The sequence below is a fragment of the Garra rufa genome, chromosome 2, assembly GCF_049309525.1.
Source record: "Garra rufa chromosome 2, GarRuf1.0, whole genome shotgun sequence".
Lineage (NCBI taxonomy): Eukaryota > Metazoa > Chordata > Actinopteri > Cypriniformes > Cyprinidae > Garra > Garra rufa.
The window spans coordinates 16,334,682-16,342,159 of NC_133362.1; positions in this window are offsets into that span (position 1 = coordinate 16,334,682).

Here is a 7,478-nt window from a genome sequence, read left to right on the forward strand (position 1 = left end):
AACTCACAAAACTGTAACTGAGTCTAGCAGCAGGCCGTATATAAAATTGTGGTTTGGGCACAGTGGGAGGTCTGGCTTCTGTGCTATAAAGGCACACGCCCTCAACAGTTGGAGTATCATTAAGTTCTGGAAAACTGAAGGATTTGGCATGCCACACCTTTGGATGATTAATTTATGAACATCTACAAAGTTCTGTTCTTTCCACAGAGCATGACCTGCTATTCATTGATTCATTATTGGAATTTTAACTGGGCTGTACGCATTGCGAACCTGATAAGGTCAACCGGTGAGTGGAGTCGGTACAAGACATTTCAGCACCATGAGTCAATGTACGAACCTGAATGTCAAAGATAAACTCTCACGCTTTATGTAACTGAGACGCTACGGAAGAACTTGCAGCTGGTAACTCATGCAGTCACAAGTGTCATAAAGGTGCTGGTTTATGTTCTAGGAGCTGAAAGCCTTTTTTTTACATGCCTTCCAGGATACTGAACTTCCGACTTAGTCAATGGAAACTATGTTTTCACATTCACATGTGATTATCCAGAACACTAAGACCGAACTATGCTGTTTGAGCAACTCTCTGAAGCCTGCAACCAGACAGGCAAATATTTCTGACGGTAAACTGAAATTTAACCAGCAATGTCAAACATAGCCACAATATTTACCCATCCAGTTGTAGGTCGTAATGAAATGCCCTTTCAGCCTCTGAAAATGCCCTTTTTCTCTACTGACATAACTAAAGAACTTGACTGACATCATACGCATCTATAAATTATACTTTAATGGCAGCAAAACGTTGTGTTTTTTTTCTGCAAATCGGCACAGGCCTCTATCTTAACTTTTCATAGTCCTACATCGCAATGCAGAGATCCGCCAAGGGGGAGCAAAAGTGAGAATATATCATCTGACAGCTGTATTTAATGACAGCAATACTAGAGAGAGTACAGGCTTACAAAACAGATCCAGAGCCAATAAGACACTAGCTGTGGAAAATTAATCACAGCTATAATTGGCTATCAGACGCAACCATCCATCACATCTTTGCATGCAAATAATAGCCTATGTAAAGCATTTAAGAGACAGTACAGATCTGCATTGGTGTCCCGCTCATTCTATTGGTCTTTATTTTGCAATTCAACTTATTTTGTCTTTTCAGAAATATGTAAGTAGGCCTATCTTCTGTAGCTTCTGAAGGGCAGTACTAAATGAAAGAATATGATATTTCAACAAAATGAGACAAAACTACACATAATCAACCTGTTCAAAAATGTACACCCCTAGCTCTTAATGCTTTGTGTTTCATACTATGAATGGGTTTATTAGTTATTAGTGTGAAAAAATCATTCATACATGTTGTAAAGGGTTTCAATATGAATATGCTGGAAAACCAAAGAATGTCCAGAACCTGAAATTTTTTTCTGAAGAACAATTGGCAACTGGGACTTATGAACAACGAAAAACCGTTGTGGGTCATCCAGGTAAGGACAACAAGGTGAAGTTCACTTTTATTGAGTAAAAACACAAACAAACACATTCCTACCTGTGAAAGTGTATCCAGTTTCTTCAGGAATTTAAATTTAGTTAGGTTTTACAACCAGATGCTGCACAATGTTGTTGAATCTTGAAACACAAAGATGAGGAGTTAAAAGAACTTCAAAGATGGCGGACGCGTCAACGTATCTGGAGTGATTGAAGACGTCTGAGGTATTTTTTTTTACTGTAACCGATAACTGATACGCAAAACTGATACGCAAGAGACGTGTGATACATGACAATGCATTTCCACAGACGACGGTGAATATATATTATGAATATTATAATATGAAAAAATTGACATCTGCAGTCAGAATCGAGTATTCCAGATATGTCAGTTATTTCAGATAAATGCTGTCCTTCTGAACGTTCTATTTATCAAAGAAACCTGATAAAATTCTACTCAGCTGTTTTCAACAACATAATAATAATAATAATAATAATAATAATAATAATAATAATAATAAATGTGTGGGTTTTTTTTTAGCAGCAAATCAGAATATTAGAATGATTTAGGATCATGTAACTGGAGTAATGATGCTAAAAATTCAGCTTTGAAATCACAGGAATGAATTACATTTTGAAATATATTAAAAAAGAAAAGAGTTATTTTAAATGGTAAAAATATTTCAAAATGTTACTGTTTTTACTGTACTTTGGATCAAATGAATGCAGGCTACATGCATTTCCACAGACGACGGTGAATATATATTATGAATATAATAATATGAAAAAATTGACATCTGCAGTCAGAATCGAGTATTCCAGGTATGCCAGTTATTTCAGATAATTCAATTCAATTCAATTCAAGTTTATTTGTATAGCGCTTTTTACAATACAAATTGTTGCAGAGCAGCTGTACAAAAGTTTTAAGCTACTACAATATATTTAGTAGCTTATTAGTGGTGAATACTGTATGTTGAGTCGATGTACATATGATATAAATATTAAAATCAGTAACTGTGTAATCAAACAGATGATGAACACTAATTGCAATGGTTATGTGCTGTAATCAACCTGTAGGAAAATTATGTAGTGCTGTATGTTGTTTCAAGGCTGGCATCATCTGCGGTCCTCTGAGGGGTTGGCATCATCTCTTCTTCTGAATCCGGGCTGAATCTTGTGTAAAACCCTAGTTACCACGGGATGGAAATCCCGTGGCAGAGACAGAGAAACAAAGAAATAATTAGCGTAGCTGCTGTTCCAACTTCCGACCAAACAAAAATGATGTGTTTAGCCCAAGCTGAGGAATATTAATGTGCATTTGATCAGATGTAACTGAAATTACAACGTTATGAGATACATTATGTGAATGCTTGGCTAAAGAGATGAGTCTTTAATCTAGATTTAAACATAGAGAGTGTGTCTGAACCCCGAACGTTATCAGGAAGGCTATTCCAGAGTTTGGGAGCCAAATGAGAAAAGGCTCTCCCTCCTTTAGTGGACTTTGCTATCCTAGGTACTACCAAAAGTCCAGAGTTTTGCGACCTTAGGGAGCGTGAGGGATTGTAGCGTAGTAGGAGACTAGTTAGGTATGCAGGAGCTAAACAATTAAGGGCCTTATAGGTAAGAAGTAATATTTTGTAAGTGATACGGAACCTAATAGGTAGCCAGTGTAGAGACTGTAAAATTGGGGTAATATGATCATATTTTCTTGACCTGGTAAGGACTCTAGCAGCTGCATTTTGGACTACCTGTAGCTTATTTATTGAAGAAGCAGGACAACCACCTAGTAGTGCATTACAATAGTCCAGTCTAGACATCATGAATGCATGAACTAACTTTTCTGCATCAGAAACAGGTAACATGTTCCGTAGCTTAGCAATGTTTCTAAGATGAAAGAATGCTGTTTTTGTAACATAGGAAATATGATTTTCAGAAGACAGGTTGCTGTCTAATATAACACCCAGATTTTTGACTGTAGAGGAAATAACAGTACATCCACCTAGTTGCAAGTTGCAGTTTAAGAGATTCTGTGTACTGTTTTTTGGTCCAATAAGTAATATCTCAGTCTTATCTGAATTTAACAGTAGAAAATTATTGGTCATCCAGTCTTTCACATTTTTAACACACTCTGTTAACTTTGCTAAGTTAGAAGTTTCATCTGGTCTTGTTGAAATATATAGTTGAGTGTCATTAGCATAACAATGGAAACTAATCCCATATTTCCTAATAATATTACCGAGGGGTAACATGTAAATTGAAAATAGCAGAGGACCTAGGACAGATCCTTGTGGCACTCCATACTTTACTGGTGTTAGCTGTGATGACTCCCCGTTTAAATAAACAAAGTGGTAGCGATCGGACAGGTATGATCTGAACCATCCTAAAGCCTGCCCTTGAATACCTGTATAGTTTTGTAATCGATCTATGAGTATTTCATGATCTATAGTGTCGAACGCAGCACTAAGATCAAGTAAAACTAGCAATGAGACGCAGCCTTGATCTGACGCAAGTAGCAAGTCGTTTGTGATTTTTACAAGTGCAGTTTCTGTGCTATGATGATAAATTATGTTCTTCTGAACTTTCTATTCATCAAAGAAACCTAATAAAATTCTACTCAGCTGTCTACAACATAATAATAATAATAATTATAATAATAAAAAAAAATGTTTTTTAAAAAAAATCAGAATACTAGAATGATTTCTGAAGGATCATGTGACTGGAGTAATTATGCTAAAAATTCAGCTTTGAAATCACAGGAATAAATTACATTTTGAAATACATTTAAATAGAAAAGAGCAATTGAATAGTAAAAATATTTCAAAATTGTACTGTTTTTACTGCACTTTGAATTAAATAAATGCAGGCTACATGATGATGCATTTCCACAGACGATGGTAGATATATATTATGAATATTATAATGTGAAAAAATTGACATCTCAGATTCTGCAGTCAGAATCGAGTATGCCAGATAGGCAGAGTTGTGGATTGCTGTTAAATTAATTGTTTTTGCCCTGTTGCTATTGTGCAGTGTTTAATAATTGTAAACTATTCAGGCATCTTAACTTAATTTGGCTGTATCTGTTCCTGTGCAGAAACTTGTAATCATTTCATTGTTTCTGTTTCCATGCAAAACTAGTTCTGTTATGTGTGTCTGTGGTGCCCGGCCACACTTGTTAACATTTATACTATTTGGTTGACAGCACTTGCTAACTTAACGTAATTCACTGAGAAAATTAAGTCAGGTCTAATTAAAGCAGAATTTACCCTAATGTTTACCAAATGAGCCCTATGAAAGCAACATATGGTGCAGACAGGTCTTCTATCCGATGTATTTTACTGTCCATAGTGCAACAAGGCTACAAACCGAATGAGACAGTTTAGGATTATACGTGTGAAACGTGTGCAAGAGAAAGATTTAAAACGCAACAGTTAATTCCTACCATATGGTGGAAGTTGTTTTGTGAAAGAACAGTTGTTTCTGGAAAAGAACCTAGTAATGTCTCACTTAAGGTCCATGAGGAAACCCAGGTACTGTAAAAGACTTTTACTTTTGAGGACTGGCGTAGCCTACTTACAGATGCTGGCCTGGTGCCTCTTCATTTGGTTTTAACAGCAGTAGTTGGAAATGACAGTAGTCTTTTAACTTGTTTATCTCTTAAAGCCAGTTGCTGGCTTGTTAAAATGCGCATATTTACGTCTCTTTGGCCTAACCGCATTTACAACATATCAATGGTATCTTGGCTTCGACTGTAAAGCAGCTGCAAGTCCCAAATGTCAGTTTGTGTTTTGAAGCTGACTTTAAAAGTGTGCCTGCTGGAGATCACAAAAGCGAGTCTTTAAAATGTAAGCAGAAGGGATCAAAATATGTGATGAGGTTTACAAATGCCTAGTACATGCAACTATAATGTAATCCATGGGAAAGGATGTAGCTGGGTAATGTTGGGCTTTCAACAAGGATCTCATATGCTGTTGTGTTTGCAGAACAGTGCTCTTTATTTGGAGACTTTGGTGAATATTTTGGCATCAAATGTTGCGGATTTAATGCTTTCCGTTTGTTACCCCCTACTGCCATGAAAAACAAAACAAAACAAAAATAAGAATGTGGGAAATCATTGCTAGAATAACATCATATTGTTAACACTGTTGTCAGTGTTTAATTGTGTATTATTGTGTATACACTACCAGTCAAAAGTTTTTGAACAGTACGATTTTCTGCTCAGCAAGCCTGCATTTATTTGATCCAAAGAACAGCCAAAACATTACTTTTGAAATGTTTACTATTTAAAAAAAGTTTTCTATTTGAATATATTTTAAAATGTAATTCATTCCTGTGGTCAAATCAACATTTTCAGCATCATTACTTGTCTTCAGTGTCACATGATCCTTCAGAAATCATTCTAACATGTTTATTATTATTATTATTAATATCATCAGTATTTAAAAAGATCCAAAGATCAGCATTTATCTGAAATAAAAAGCTTTTGTAACATTATATGCCATTTAAAAGCTTGGAGTCAGTGTAATTCATTTTTTTATGGAAAGAAATTATAGAAATTAAGATTTTTATTTAGCAAGGATGCTTTAAAGGAACACTCCACTTTTTTTGGAAATAGGCTCATTCTCCAACTCCCCCCGAGTTGATAAGTTGATTTTTACCGTTTTGAAATCCATTCAGCCGTTCTCCTGTTCTGGCGATATCACTTTTAGCATAGCTTAGCATAAATCATTGAATCCTATTAGACCAATAGCATCACGTTCAAAAATGACCAACGAGTTTCCATATTTGTTTGTATTTAAAACTTGACTCTTCTGTAGTTATATCGTGTACTAAGACCGGTGGAAATGCAAAGCTGCGAGTTTCTAGGCTGATAAGATTAGGAACTACACTTCCATTCCGGCATAATAGTCAAGGAAGTTTGCTGCCGTAATATGGCCGAAGCAGGCGGAGTATTATCAGAAATAAGTTCCCAGCTAGTTTAGCATTTGCACATGTGCTGCGTGGTATTACTGCTCCTGCTTCAGCCTTATTACGGCAGCAAACTTCCTTGACTATTACGCCGGAATGGGAGTGTAGTTCCTAATCTTATCAGCCTAGAAAATTGAAGCTTTGCATTTCCACCGGTCTTAGTACACGATATAACTACAGAAGAGTCAAGTTTTAAATAGGACAAATATCGAAACTCGTTGGTCATTTTTGAATGTGATGCTATTGGTCTAATAGGATTCAATGATCTATGCTAAGCTATGCTAAAAGTGACATCGCCAGAACAGGAGAACGGCTGAATGGATTTCAAAACGGTAAAACTCAACTTATTAACTCGGGGGGAGTTGGAGAATGAGCCTATTTCCAAAAAAAGTGGAGTGTTCCTTTAAATTGATCAAAAGTGATGATAAAGACATATATAATGTTACAAAATGTCTATTTCAGATAAATGTTGTTCTTCTGAACTTTCATTAAAATCATCAAAGAAACCTGAAACATTCTACTCAACTGTTTTTAACATTTTAATAATATTAATAAATGTTTTTTGAGCAGCAAATAGGAATATTAGAATGATTTCTAATAATTTCTAGTAATGATGCTAAAAATTCAGCTTTGAAATCACAGGAATAAATTACGTTTTAAGATATATTCAAATAGAAAACAGTTATTTTAAATAGTAAAAATATTTCAGCATGCCACTGTTTTTGCTGTACTTTGGATCAAATAAATGCAGAGCAGAAGATACTTCTTTAAAAACATAAAAAAAATTAAGAGCCGAAAAAGAGTCAAAAATCTAATTCAGTAATGACTGGATTATATCAAATTATACTATATTAAAATGTATTAAATAAAAAATAAATAAATATTTTTGAAATAAATTCACTTTCACATTTCAGTGCAGAAAAATATAAAAAAATATTAAAACAAAAATATAAATTAGAAATTAAGATATTCTCCAACGGCATGTTTTTTTTTTAATTTTCTTTTTCATATTTTTCCCTCCTCTTGCC